The following is a 16,207-nucleotide window of genomic DNA, read 5'->3' as shown; positions in this document are numbered from 1 at the left end:
CACGTACGCGCTTTTTACCTTGATTCTCTTGGCCAAAACGCTCTTTTCTCCAAGGTCTTCCTCTTGAATAAATTTTGGGACGAAATTTCCTAAAGGAGGGGAGACTGTAACGCCCCACGTTTCATAACTTTCTTAATTTATAAATCGAGTATTGAAAATCTATTTTAGAAGCTTGTCTCTTGCAGAATTTTTAATCCGTTGTAACGTTGAAAAATCTCTTATCTTTAATTTAATTCGTTATAATTATGGTTATTTATTCATTATTTTAATCAATTAAATTAATTAATTTTACCATTTAAAAGTTTATTTTTATAATAATCTAGTTAGTCCCGTCAGATTTTTAAAGTTAGTAACTAACCTAGTTAGTTTAAAGTGTAAAGTTAGTTCCTTCGTTAAAACAACATAACTTAGTTAGTTAAAATTCAGGGGTGATTGGTGTAAATTGTTGAAACTATAACTCTCTTTTAAAAATAAAAAAAAAACCATAACAAGGAAAACATTATCACTAAAATAAAAACCCTACATCATACATCAGAACATAAGCAGCCCCCAACACCCTGTTCTCTCTGCAACTCCGGTTACCGGATTCCGGTGACAATGTCGGTCGGTTCCGGCTGTCCGCTGTCTTGTTTCTCCGACCAGACACCCCCCTCAACAATCACCCACACTCACCTGCTCCCCCTCTCTCTAAATGAACGGCCAGACGCCCCTATGGCTGTGACACACAGCAGCGAACGTCGTAGATCGACATGGAGAGAGAGAGAGAGAGAGAGAGAGAGAGAGTGCGACGAGAGAGAGTGCGGTGGAGAGGAGGATCGACCAACCACCTCCCTGTGGTGACAGCGACATAACATCGACGGTGGCGGTTCGGTTCAGTTTGGGTCACGTTCTCCAGCGCCGGTGATGGTGGCAGAACTAGTGATGGTTCTGAGCAAGTCCGAGTTCGGTTCAGGTTATGTTTCAGGTTAAAGCTTAATCTCAGTTTTGATTTGGGTATATTTGGTTCAGATTCATTTTGTTCGGTTCAAGACATGGGTCGGGTTAGTTAACAAGGAGTCACGGTTTTACTCGGTTCGGTTCAGGTCCTACTCAGGTCAGTATGGTTCGGGTCGCGGTTCAGTATCATGTTCGGGTCTCTCGGGTTGTGGGTCGGCAGGTTCAAGCCAGCAGTTTCAGGTCAGATCCCTAGTTGTTTCGTTCAAACAGTCAACATCGGGTCAAACTTGGTCAAAACTGGTGCACTGTCGGTCCGAGATTTGGTATGCACTTAAACGACGCAAATTTTTATTATTGTTGTTTATAAACTTTAGTTACTCGAATTTGTTCATTAGTCGTGTTTTGAAACTTGTATAAATACACTTATTTCCGTTATGAAACTCGTATAAATATATAATGTTTTGTTACTTTTTGAATTTTGACAAATAAATCGACAACTTGAGTTGTCGGGATTGTCCAAAAATAGAGGAAACTCTGCCCGTTTTTCGTAAAATTCCGTAAAACGAAACGAGTAAATTTTATAAAACGAAACCTATCTAAATTGATTAAGTTTTATAAAATGGATATAAATGTATATTTATTTTTATTTTTGACAACACTTTAACAATATTTATGAAAGAATTAATTTAGAAATATTACTTAAACTATATACAATACATATATATATATATATATTTACGTTTATATCAACTAGATATACTTGAGTTTCCACTTCAAATCCTTCGTCGTAATCCTGATTCCTATTACACCTTCGTTTGCCCATATAGGGTGAACTCGGTGTTCCATCCTCCTAAACTCGTACACTCGTCAACACTTTGATAATCGGAAGACTTAGCAATTATGTGAGTATACTCGTAACCCCCCTTTTTATGTTTACCAGTTTTGGGGTGTAACATGTTAATTTATAAAACCACACTTAAACTTATTCTTTATGCATTGCACGAAAACAATCCTTATACATGAATACTATGTTGTCATACTTGATGCTTATACATGGACCATACTTATGTGATATACTATAGTCATTAGCTTATTACGAGCCTCCATTTGACATGTATAGCGCTATAGGAGTAATGCACCCACCGTAGACTAGTGGTCATGTTAAATTTCATTCATACTTGTGTAAACAGAGGGTTGACTTGTAAATCGCATGCCAGTTTATACGTTAATCTTGATAACTAGGTTTACCATGTGGATTGTTCCTTATTATTTTTATACTTATATAGTACGCACCAAACTTGTATGCTCGCCAATACTTTTTTATTGAACTACACTTTTAAAACATGTTGCAGGTTTAGCGATGATGTTGGTGATGCATGGAATCTAGTAGGATGCTTAGATACACACTTTAAATTTGTATTATTATTATTATATTGTATTTCGTTATTCATGTTGTATTTGTTTCAAATCTTTGTAACCGACTCTGTAGAAATGAAATGAAAATTTATTATTTAAATACTTGTCACAAATAGTGTTATGAAGTCTCTTACAATCTCGAACAAGTCCCACTCCGATGATTCCGCCATTGGTTGGGGTGTGACATATTGATAAATTTATGATTGCATGTTAGTGCTCAAAATCATTGAATCAATAGGTTGTTGATTATGATTAATTGTTAATTAGGGTTCATGAGAATGAATGGAAAAATCCTTGATTTGATCGATAAGTTACCAAGTTGGAAACTGTAGAATTGATATTGCTAAATAAATTAAGTAACTGATTTCCATGATTGTCGGAATAATGAAACTGATCGCACAAGTCCTCTTCATCGCACAAGATTAGATCACACAAGATCTGATCCGATCGTACAAGTGCCTGATCGCACAAGATCAGTCACACAAGTCAGGTACCCCTATCTAAGCACATTGTGCAACACAAATAAGCATGATCGCACAACATGTTGTGGATCGCACAACATGATGTGGATCGTACAACATGTTGGGCCGCCTTAAAGGAAAAGGAAGACATGGGAGGAAACAAGTGAAATGTTATCGGATAATCAAAACAGAATGACAACGCATAAAAATTGTGATCATTTGTTTGTTGCCTAAGGAAAACAAATGAGATGGTGACTAATCAAAGTAAGCGGGTCATATTAATGTATCGCAAAGACATGCTTTAGCCTATAAGTGGACACTCACCCCAAGAGTTCCCAGGTAAGAGTGACTGGTTCGATTATGTGGATTTGTACGAACACTCTAGCCTGAGACAGAAAACTCAGAGTACATGCATCTACCCTTCCAGATTGCACGTGTTCACATTATAAGACCCAACTTTGACGAGATTTTGAAAACTTTGAAGGTTTAAAACCTTATAATAAATCATCCTAGAACAGATGATTGGTTTTCAAAGCGGATTTGAAATTTGTGTTCTCGTTGTGGTTGTCGCCTAAGGATAGGTGACGGTATTGTTTTAAGATCTAAGCACAAGAATCTTGTGTTAGGATCCTAGGAAGGTTATAGACTAGGTCAAAGCATTACTAATAACCTAATTCCCTATAACCATGAGCTCTGATACCAACTCTTCTGTCACACCCCGACTGCGTAAAACAACAAATCGCGGCGGAATCGTCAGGGAGTGTTGTAACAGAATCATTGTTTCATAACACATGGAAATTGAAGTTTTGTTTTATTAAAATATAAGAGGTTACAATGTCTTAAAAACAAAGAAACATAACATAATTAACTAGTCTTGCATCTTTTATTGTCACTAAGGCCCAAGTCCGCCTAAGTGTATCTTGATCAATCCTATGCATCAGCTCTTGAAAACACATGTGAAAATAGGTACGTCAGCATAAAAATGCCTGTGAGATACATAGGTTTTATTAAAATAGGATTCATGACTTGTAAGTTTAAAGAAAATGTTTAACAAAAGTTAGTCATGAACCTTGTAAAATGTTTTCTTTTGTAAATCATACAAAAAGTGATAAAAAATCAGATGATATAAAAGAAAGATGCATAGATAAATAAATAACCAAGTAAAAATGAGTTTGTATAAAATATGTTGTTTGTAAAACAATGTTTATGTGAAAATAGTGTTATCTGTATAAAATGTAATATGTCTAAATTGAAATGGTTTAAATAACACTACGATATGTAATACCATAAAAGCACTTATATATAGGAAGTACCAGCAGCGTATCCACCATGCTTTTATCATATTACACACGCCTCGTTATTTAAATCACTTACCAAACAAACCACCAATGTCAAAATGTTCAAGTATAATCAAATGTTTTGTATTGTAAAATAAATAAAAATATCTATTCTAACAATATACACAAAACAATGCATTTGAATAAATCAAAAGTTATGTTTTGTAAAATAAATGCATGCTTTACTGATACAAACATCTATGCGGTAATGTTAAACGCCTACATTCAAGCCTTGCGACTGTGGCGACAAACCCTTAAACGAAATTAAAGGTCTATCTAAATTCTGTATATCGAATTCGGTCATTCCTTCCACCCAAACAAACCTAGGATTTCAGGAACGAGAGTTGTCAATTCCTATGGTACCACTACCTACTAACGAACGGCATGATCGGTGTTAATGAATGTATTTATGACCCGTTAAACAAACCAAATGTCATACCAGATGTAAGAATGTTTTATGAAAATGTACTTAAATATGCTAAATGAACATATAAAGTATAAATGTTTAATGTAAAACAATGTGTCCATATACCGGATGAACATATGCAACAAAATTTAATATATAAAAATCAATGTGCTAGCAAGTTAGTAAAACATACATAGCAAAACATGGAAGAAATCATGTACTATATGTGTACTAATGAACATGGCAAGTATATGATATAAAAGCATGAAAAGTACGAAAGTAACAAGTAGGCACATGTGTATCACCCCAAAACATTTGAAAACAGTAAAAGAGGTGACTATGTACTCACTTGAGGATGCTTAGAAGTCTTGAATAACAACCAAGCAAAGCTAATATAGGTAACTATGTTAATAAACCGGACCTAAATCGGAAGATCGGATAAAATGAGGTTTCGTAAACCAAATGAGTATAGGAACTCATGTAATATGGTTTAACAAAGCCTACATTCTAAATCGAAACCTATCCTAAGTGCTTACGACCCATTACAACCCGTTTAGGTAGCTTACGCTACTTTAACGCGTCGTTCGCGTAAAACGCGTTCGGACCACCTAATTAGTCCTATGACAAGTATTATATGCCTTAACATGTCTAAAAATGTTACCTAATCAGTTTAGATGTCAAAATTTAGGTTACATATGCTTAAAATGAATTTATGCGTAAAAAGGGCATTTTGGTCATTTTCCTAAGGCATATAAATTACCTATCATACAACTAACTAAACGAAGTGACCATAAGGTATAACCTCAGAAGGTTATTCCCTATACAACTATGGTCACAAAATATGTTTGGTCGGATCCTAATGATCGACCAAACGGGTCTGGTTCGAAAGTCTAAGCGGTTGTTTAGACCGCTTATCTTACGACCCTGTATAAGCACTAAACTATAAATGACGAGTTAAACATGTGAAAACATGTTTAACAAAGTTAGAAAACAAGTTTGATATCAAAACAAAAGGTTTTGATACCCAAGAATAGTTTGGTTGCAAAATACGCATGAATACGCATTTTGACCGAAACTATGACTCGCCACTATACCTAATCAACGTGGTAATCAGTATGTATAGTCACAAGGGACTATGACCATCGTGATTACGCTCACGTTGCGAAGTTCAAACGAACTTTGTGTTGACCATCGACCGGTCAAAGCAGAAAGTCAAACACTGTTTGACTTTTACGCTTAAAAACGCATAAAAGCATGAAAGAAACTTACAAAAGGTCCAAGCAATGAAGAATTTGATCCAAGATACTCAGGTATGAAGCAAAGGCCCCAACTTAGAGTATAAACTCAGATCAAATGGTGAGGAATGAGAGTGAAAGGTGGTGGGTATTTATAGGATTTGGACCACTGTTAGGATCGTTCCTCGATAAACGAGCTTCAATCTTGGCCCTCCATGTGTGCCCACTGAATTAACATACTATGGGTTCCCAGAACAAGCCCATAGAGTTGAAAAACCATGAAGAAAAACCCAGAAACTAGCTTGTGACAACTCGTATTTCAAACCTCTATTTGTGTGCTTCGATGTAACTTGTTTGGACTATACGTGACTAGTTGACGTGTTTGATTGTAATGGAATACTATGTTTTGTTATGCTATGTGCTACGTAATTGCATGTGAATATTATAAGCTCGGTTGCACAACACTTGTCCGGTCACACGAGCCCTCTTGGGCCGCACACTTCCCTTTCTCGGCTCACTATACTTGGCCGACTCGAGACCAAGGGCAGCCCATCAATGGGTTCGGCCCACTTCTTATGTGCATACATGAACCTTTAGGGGGTTTAGTTATCTCACTACTTGCAAATCATCAACACACACAAACCCTAAGCTCTCTCCTTTTCTCTCCCTTGGAACCGGACGGCAGCCCCACTCGAAGCCTTTCTCTTTTGGTTCAATCCAACCCTCTCGAACATCACGGTTAGTGTTATTTTGTTGATGGTTGTTATGCGTCTGATGTGGTATTGTTATATGATCAGTTAGGGTTTCATGCTAGTAGTTATGTAATGAATTGTGATCATGAATGGAACATATGTGTTGATTTCGGTTTGCATATGATGAAACTGTTTTCGTGTTAGCAAAACTATTAGAAGGGATTTCATGATGATCTAATGGATGGCTAGGGTTGCATGTTAGTATTAGAATCCGCTAGCCTAATGATCCGATTAAATGATTGAATGATGATGGTTGATAGTCTATGTTTTGGGTTACATGTTAGTTCTGGAATTAGTTAATCAGATGATCCGATTGAGTGCTTGATGATTGTTCTAGATTTCGTGATGATTAAGATAGTATGATTGTGTATGAATTCCGAATTCAATGCTGTTTAATCTGTTGTGAAACTGCCAAACTTGTTAGCAATTGTTACGGAATTAAAGATGATGTAAATAAGGAAGTTTGTTACATTCCTGATCTCGACACGGGTTGCGAGTCGAGAACCCTTAGTCTCGACTCGAGACCACGCATCATCATCACACCGACAAGACTCGAGACCATGATTGCGGGTCCTGTTGCGACTCGAGACCGTCTAATCTTGACTAATTCATACATGACTCGAGACCTCCTTAGTGCGACTCGAGAACAATGAGACAATAACCCGAGACCACACTGTTTCGACTCGAGATCTCTAGTCTCGACTCGAGACCATCTAATCACATGTTCTGATATGGACTTGCACACTGTTACGAGCCCAACCACTTGGGCCGCATACTTGGACTTTGTTTGTTACGTGATTTCTACTGTTGAACATATAATGTATGTACTGTTAACTGCCATGAATGTACATGTAAGCCATGATCAATACTTGTATGCAACTAGATGGAATATGTATAGAGAACATACGTGCACTACTTGAATACGAACCTGACTTGTATGGTAACCATGGTAGGACGTGGTTGACCACCAAATAGCTTGATTGACTTTTCTGTGTATCTGCCGAGCAAACCAAGGTGAGTTCACACTCTTACCAAGGCATGGGATTCCCGGTGGGTAGGGAATGAGATTGAAGGAATGGGACTGAACAATTACTCGTACTTACGCTGTTACTAGACTAACTACCATCGTCCTCGGATGCGAAGGACCCATACGTAAAACCTACGTATACTTGTACTCATCACTGTCCTCGGGTTAAGAAGGACACTTACGTAAAACCTACGTAAATCCCCGCATACTACTGTTCTCGGGTTAAGAAGGACACTTACGTAAAACCTACGTAAATCCCCACGTACTACTGTTCTCGGGTTAAGAAGGACACTTATGGTTGCCCCTAGTAAAACCTACGTAAAACCTACGTAAACCCCTACGTACTACTGTTCTCGGGTTAAGAAGAACACTTATGGTTGCCCCTAGTCTAGTACATACATTCAAGGGAAGCCCCCACTAAATGAACATACAACTGACTTAGTTAATAACGCATTACGAACCTACTTACTGTGAACTCGCTCAACTAGTTGTTGACTTTCTGTTGCATGCCTTGCAGGACCATAGGTACTCATGGAGCTTGCACGGGAGGCGCGGTCGTTGTGGGCACGAATTGTGGATGTTACGATAAACACTATTATGACATTGCAACTTCATACTTATGTTGGGATTTTACATTAATGCTTCCGCTACACATTTGATTATGATTAATTTTGAAAACACCTTTCGTATTGGTGAATGACATTTACTATTTACTTATATGTTCAATATGATTGGTGGCTTGATCCTGGTCATGTCACGCCTCCATGCGGTGGTACTCCGCGTGTGGATTTTTGGGGGTGTGACAGATTGGTATCAGAGCCATTGGTTATAGAGAACTTGGTTTTAATAAGGGGGAAAACTTTTTTATTAAAACCGGACTATAACCTGTACAGTGCTCAACGATCCACAACGACGCTTCGCTCCACGTGCAAGACTCAACACACTAGGTACTACTATTCATGTCTTCATTGCCTACTTGCTAGATTACATAGAACTTTGCTCATGGTATGCTTAGATAAACGTAACACTTGTTGCTTGGGAACACTTGTGTGCTTACTCTCTCCTGTCATCGCATTTCTTTTCGCGAACCTCTCTCTCACTTGTGTTACCTCTGCTACGAAGATCATGGCTGGACGTATTAACATGACTCAAGCCCAGTTGACGGCTCTCATCAACGAACAAGTTGCTGCGGCACTTGCAGCCGCCCAAGCAGGAGGTCAACACGTTCAGCAACCTGTTTGCACTTTCAAGAATTTCATGGACTGTCGTCCAAGCACGTTCAGTGGCACTAAAGGAGCAGTTGGACTCCTCCATTGGTTTGAAAAGCTCGAGTCAGTATTTGAGATGTGTGAATGCCCTTTGGATTGCAGGGTGAAGTATGCCACTGGTACTCTAGAAGAAATTGCGCTGACTTGGTGGAATGCGCAAGTTCAGATATTAGGGCTGGCAGCTGCTAACGCCACCCCTTGGAATGATTTCAAGGAGCTCATCAAACGAGAATACTGCACACGTGATGACATCCACAAGTTGGAAGTGGAGCTCTTTCATCTGAAAATGACAGGGTCGGAAATTGAAGCTTATACGAAACGGTCAAACGAGCTGGCCATCTTGTGTCCAACTATGGTAGACCCTCCAATCAAGCGCATTGAGTTGTATCTCAAGGGGCTAGCGCCAGAAATTCAGAGCCATGTGACATCGGCTAACCTTGATAATATCCAGGATATTCAGCGTCTTGCTCATCGCCTCACGGATCAGGCAGTGGAACAGAACAGGCTGCCTAAACGTATCAGCGCTACTGCTATCGCTACCACTTCAGCCACTCCTGCTACTCCCAGTGACAACAAGCGAAAATGGGATGGGGATTCCAGCAAGGGTTCGGCTACAGTTCAGTCTCAGGTGCAGCAGCGAAAGACTGACAACTATCAGAGCCCTGGTCAGCAATCTTCGGGCAATCAGGGAAGGGGTGTGTATCGAGGAAATCACCCCAGGTGCAACAATTGTAACAGACACCACAGTGGCCAGTGCAACAAGGGTCGTTGTCAGAGGTGTCTCAAGATGGGTCATGAGGCCAAGGATTGTAGGAGCCCACGGCCCGTAACTCAGAACCAGCAGCAGCAGCAAACACCACAGAATCAGCAACAGGGCAACAAGGGATGTTTTCAGTGTGGCGCTGAGGGTCACTTCAAGAGACACTGCCCCCAGTTAAACCGAAACCAGCACAACAACAACAGCAATAACCAAGGCAATGGGAACAACAATGGGGGAAATAACAACGATGGGAACAACGGCGCTAGGGGTCGTGCTTTTGTGCTGGGTCAGGGTGACACAAGGAATGATCCTAACGTGGTTATGGGTAAGTTTCTTCTCGACGACTTTTATGTTACTGTTTTGTTTGATTCGGGTGCGGATGCCAGTTATATGTCTCTGAAAGTTAGTCAAATGCTCAAACGTACACCCACACTTCTGAACACTAAGCATGTCGTAGAGTTAGCTAACGGTAAAAGTCTAGAGGCCACGCACATAGTTCAGGGTTGTAATCTTATCCTCGCTGGTCAGACTTTCTCTATCGATCTCATTCCCATAGCTTTGGGTAGTTTCGACATCGTCATTGGTATGGATTGGTTATCCCAACAGCAAGCAGAGATCTTATGCAAGGAGAAGATAGTTCGTATTCCTCGTCCTGGTAAGGAACCTCTCAAAGTTCAAGGCGACAAGAGTGGTGCCGTGGTTGGCATCATCTCCTTCTTGAAGGCCCAGAAATGTTTGCGAAAGGGTCACGCTGCCATTTTGGCACTTGTTACAGATGCAGCAATGAAAGAGAAGAGATTGGAGGACATCCCAGTTGTACGTGATTTTCCTCAAGTGTTTCTTGAAGATTTACCTGGTCAACCGCCTCATCACCAGGTCGAATTCCTGATTGAACTAGCTCCAGGAGCAGCACCTATAGCTCGTGCACTATATCGATTAGCTCCAACTGAACTGGAAGAACTGTGTAAGCAACTGCAAGAACTTTTGGATAAGGGTTTTATTCGTCCTAGCTCTTCGCCTTGGGGAGCTCCATTACTATTTGTGAAAAAGAAAGACGGTACCTTCAGAATGTGTATAGATTACCGCGAACTCAACAAGTTGACAGTGAAGAATCTCTATCCTCTTCCACGTATTGATGATTTATTCGACCAGTTGCAAGGGTCGAGCTACTACTCGAAGATTGATCTGAGGTCAGGGTACCATCAGCTGAGAGTCTGGGATGAGGACGTCTCCAAAACAGCATTTAGAACTCGCTACGGCCACTACGAGTTCCTAGTCATGCCATTCGGGCTAACGAACGCGCCTGCAGTCTTCATGGATCTTATGAACAGAGTATGCAAGCCTTATTTAGACAAGTTTGTGATTATCTTCATCGACGACATCCTAATCTACTCCAAGAACCAGGAGGAACACGAGCAGCATTTGCGACTTATTTTGAAGCTCCTTCGAACAGAACAGTTATACGCCAAGTTTTCGAAATGCGACTTTTGGCTTCGTGAAGTCCACTTTCTAGGCCACGTGGTAAACAAGGACAGGATTCATGTGGATCCATCCAAAGTAGACTCGATCAGGAACTGGCCTGCACCACATACACCAACGGAAATTCGCCAATTCTTGGGTTCGGCAGGTTACTACAGGAGGTTTATCAAAGATTTCTCAAAGATTGCACAGCCGCTTACTCTACTGACACTGAAAGGTGTCACTTATCGCTGGGGCAATACACAGGAAACAGCTTTTCAGCACTTAAAGGATAGACTATGCAGCGCACCTATTCTTTCATTACCAGAAGGCACGGACGATTTTGTGGTTTATTGTGATGCATCCATTCAGGGTCTTGGATGTGTGTTAATGCAGCGCGACAAGGTCATTGCTTACGCCTCGCGCCAACTTAAGGTCCATGAACGGAACTACACTACGCACGATTTAGAGCTGGGAGCTGTTGTTTTCGTGCTTAAGATATAGCGACATTACCTGTACGGTACCAAGTGCACTATCTACACCGATCACAGGAGTCTCGAGCATATCTTCAAGCAGAAGGAATTGAACATACGTCAACGTCGATGGGTTGAGCTACTTAATGATTACGAATGCGCCATCAAATATCATCCAAGCAAAGCCAATGTTGTGGCTGACGCTCTCAGTCGAAAGGATACTACGCCTAGGCGCGTACGAGCACTACAACTTACTATTCAGTCTGGTCTTCCTGCTCAGATACGAGATGCTCAGGTAGAAGCATTGAAACCAGAAAACGTTATGGCTGAAGCCTTACGTGGCTCAAGGCAACGATTAGAACAGAAGGAAGACGACGCCTACTATGTAACGGGGCGTATTTGGGTCCCACTATATGGCGGTTTACGAGAACTTCTAATGGACGAAGCACATAAGTCCCGCTACTCGGTACATCCAGGTTCGGATAAAATGTACCACGATCTCAAAACTACGTATTGGTGGCCTAGTATGAAGGCCCACATTGCAACTTACGTCGGCAAATGTTTGACTTGTGCGAGAGTCAAGGCGGAATATCAGAAACCATCAGGCCTACTTCAGCAACCCAAAATACCACAATGGAAATGGGAGGAAATTTCCATGGATTTTGTTACGGGCCTGCCTAGATCCCAGCGTGGAAACGATACCATTTGGGTGATCGTGGATCGACTCACAAAGTCTGCACACTTCCTGGCTATCAAAGAAACGGATAAGTTCTCTACCTTAGCAGACGTCTACTTGAAGGAAGTTGTTTCGAGGCATGGAGTGCCAACCTCTATTATTTCGGATCGGGATGCACGATCACTTCAGAACTATGGCAAGCGATGCACAAAGCTTTCGGCTCACGATTAGACATGAGCACAGCATATCACCCTCAGACGGATGAGCAGTCTGAGCGCACTATCCAGACTCTAGAAGACATGCTTCGGGCATGTGTTATCGATTTCGGCAACAGCTGGGAAAAGCATCTCCCGTTAGTAGAGTTTTCATACAATAACAGTTACCACACCAGCATTCAAGCCGCTCCATTCGAGGCATTATACGGACGTAAATGCCGGTCACCTCTATGTTGGGCAGAGGTGGGGGATACTCAAATCACAGGTCCAGAAATGGTAGTTGATGCTACCGAACGAATTGCACAGATACGGCAACGAATGGCGGCAGCTCGTGACCGTCAGAAAAGCTACGCTGATAAGCGTAGGAAACCACTCGAGTTTCAAGTTGGGGATCGAGTGCTACTTAAAGTCTCACCCTGGAAGGGTGTGGTTCGTTTTGGCAAACGGGGCAAACTTAATCCACGGTATGTCGGACCGTTCGGAATCATAGAAAGAATAGGCAAAGTGGCCTACAAACTAAACCTACCAGCAGAACTCGGTGTAGTTCACAACGTTTTCCACGTGTCGAATCTGAAGAAGTGTCTGTCAGATGAGACCCTCACAGTTCCTTTGAAGGAGCTCACTATCGACGAACAGTTGCGATTCGTCGAGGAACCAGACGAAATCACGGACCGGGATGTTAAGGTCATCAAGCACACTAGAATATCTCTTTTTCGAGTTCGTTGGAACTCCCGTCGTGGCCCAGAGTTCACCTGGGAACGAGAAGATCAAATGAAACTCAAATATCCCCAGTTGTTCGAGAACAATGCAACCACTCCTGAGGCTGAAGCTACAACGGAATTTCGGGACGAAATTCCAACTCAACGGGGGGATGATGTGACACCCCAGGAAAACCAGTAAATGATACAACTTACCTAGCTTCCTCAGTAACCGCATGCTAAATTTCGGGACGAAATTTCTTTCAAGTTGGGGATAATGTGACAACTCGTATTTCAAACCTCTATTTGTGTGCTTCGATGTAACTTGTTTGGACTATACGTGACTAGTTGACGTGTTTGATTGTAATGGAATACTATGTTTTGTTATGCTATATGCTACGTAATTGCATGTGAATATTATAAGCTCGGTTACATAACACTTGTCCTGTCACACGAGCCCTCTTGGGCCGCACACTTCCCTTTCTCGGCTCACTATACTTGGCCGACTCGAGACCAAGGGCAACCCATCAATGGGTTCGGCCCACTTCTTATGTGCATACATGAACCTTTATGGGGTTTAGTTATCTCACTACTTGCAAATCATCAACACACACAAACCCTAAGCTCTCTCCTTTTCTCTCCCTTGGAACCGGACGGCGACCCCACTCGAAGCCTTTCTCTTTCGGTTCAATCCAACCCTCTCGAACATCACGGTTAGTGTTATTTTGTTGATGGTTGTTATGCGTCTGATGTGGTATTGTTTTATGATCAGTTAGGGTTTCATGCTAGTAGTTATGTAATGAATTGTGATCATGAATGGAACATATGTGTCGATTTCGGTTTGCATATGAAACTGTTTTCGTGTTAGCAAAACTATTAGAAGGGATTTCATGATGATCTAATGGATGGCTAGGGTTGCATGTTAGTATTAGAATCCGCTAGCCTAATGATCCGATTAAATGATTGAATGATGATGGTTGATAGTCTATGTTTTGGGTTACATGTTAGTTCTGGAATTAGTTAATCAGATGATCCGATTGAGTGCTTGATGATTGTTCTTGATTTCGTGATGATTAAGATAGTATGATTGTGTATGAATTCCGAATTCAATGTTGTTTAATCTGTTGTGAAACTGCCAAACTTGTTAGCAATTGTTACGGAATTAAAGATGCTGTAAATAAGGAAGTTTGCTACATTCCTGATCTCGACACGGGTTGCGAGTCGAGAACCCTTAGTCTCGACTCGAGACCACGCATCATCATCACACCGACAAGACTCGAGACCATGATTGCGGGTCCTGTTGCGACTCGAGACCGTCTAATCTCGACTAATTCATACATGACTCGAGACCTCCTTAGTGCGACTCGAGAACGATGAGACAATAACCCGAGACCACACTGTCTCGACTCGAGACCATCTAATCACATGTTCTGATATGGACCTGCACACTGTTACGAGCCCAACCACTTGGGCCGCATACTTGGACTTTGTTTGTTACGTGATTTCTACTGTTGAACATATAATGTGTATACTGTTAACTGCCATGAATATACATGTAAGCCATGATCAATACTTGTATGCAACTAGATGGAATATGTGTAGAGAACATACGTGCACTACTTGAATACGAACCTGACTTGTATGGTAACCATGGTAGGATGTGGTTGACCACCAAATAGCTTGATTGACTTTTCTGTGTATCTGCCGAGCAAACCAAGGTGAGTTCACACTCTTACCAAGGCATGGGATTCCCGGTGGGTAGGGAATGAGATTGAAGGAATGGGACTGAACAATTACTCGTACTTACGCTGTTACTAGACTAACTACCATCGTCCTCGGATGCGAAGGACCCATACGTAAAACCTACGTATACTTGTACTCATCACTGTCCTCGGGTTAAGAAGGACACTTACGTAAAACCTATGTAAATCCCCACGTACTACTGTTCTCGGTTAAGAAGGACACTTACGTAAAACCTACGTAAATCCCCACGTACTACTGTTCTCGGGTTAAGAAGGACACTTACGTAAAGCCTGCGTAAACCCCGTACGTACTACTGTTCTCGGGTTAAGAAGAACACTTATGGTTACCCCTAGTCTAGTACATACACTCATGGGAAGCCCCCACTAAATGAACATACAACTGACTTAGTTAATAACGCATTATGAACCTACTTACTGTGAACTCGCTCAACTAGTTGTTGACTTTCTGTTGCATGCCTTGCAGGACCATAGGTACTCATGGAGTTTGCACGGGAGGTGCGGTCGTTGTGGGCACGAATTGTGGATGTTACGATAATCACTATTATGACATTGCAACTTCATACTTATGTTGAGATTTTACATTAATGCTTCCGCTACACATTTGATTATGATTAATTTTGAAAACACCTTTCGTATTGATGAATGACATTTACTATTTACTTATATGTTCAATATGATTGGTGGCTTGATCCTGGTCATGTCACGCCTCCATGCGGTGGTACTCCGCGAGAAAACTGATTTTTGCAGATCTGGGCAGCTCTCGCGCCCCGCGTAAGAGATAGGCCAAGTCTTACGCCCCACTCCTAAGCCAACTTTGACAGAATGTCAAGTTTAGTCCCTACAAGTGTAAAACTTGGTTTTTGATGCATTTTTGACATGTTTAAGCCCCGTTAAGCCATTTTCAAGGCTCCACAATGATTCCAAAGTGTAGGGAACAGATAGGCCAAGTCTTACGCCCCACTCCTAAGCCAACTTTGACAGAATGTCAAGTTTAGTCCCTACAAGTGTAAAACTTGGTTTTTGATGCATTTTTGACATGTTTAAGCCCCGTTAAGCCATTTTCAAGGCTCCACAATGATGCCAAAGTGTAGGGAACATGAAATATGCTCAAAAACATCTTGGATGTCGGTTTGTTTGGTCGTACGGTCGCGATGTTCGGTTAATTACGACGAAAACTCAAACTGACACGAAAACGATCCAAATTACGCGACGAGTGGTATTTTTGCATTCCAATCACTAAAATAAAATATTTTAATGGTTACATAAATTTTTGGATGTCCGGATATATTCAGAACGTAAGATATGCGCGAAAATGCAAACTTAGGC

This window comes from Helianthus annuus, chromosome 9, assembly GCF_002127325.2.
Source record: "Helianthus annuus cultivar XRQ/B chromosome 9, HanXRQr2.0-SUNRISE, whole genome shotgun sequence".
NCBI classification, from domain to species: Eukaryota; Viridiplantae; Streptophyta; class Magnoliopsida; order Asterales; family Asteraceae; genus Helianthus; species Helianthus annuus.
The sequence above is the reverse complement of the archived record's forward strand: the minus strand, read 5'-3'. Positions refer to the sequence as shown.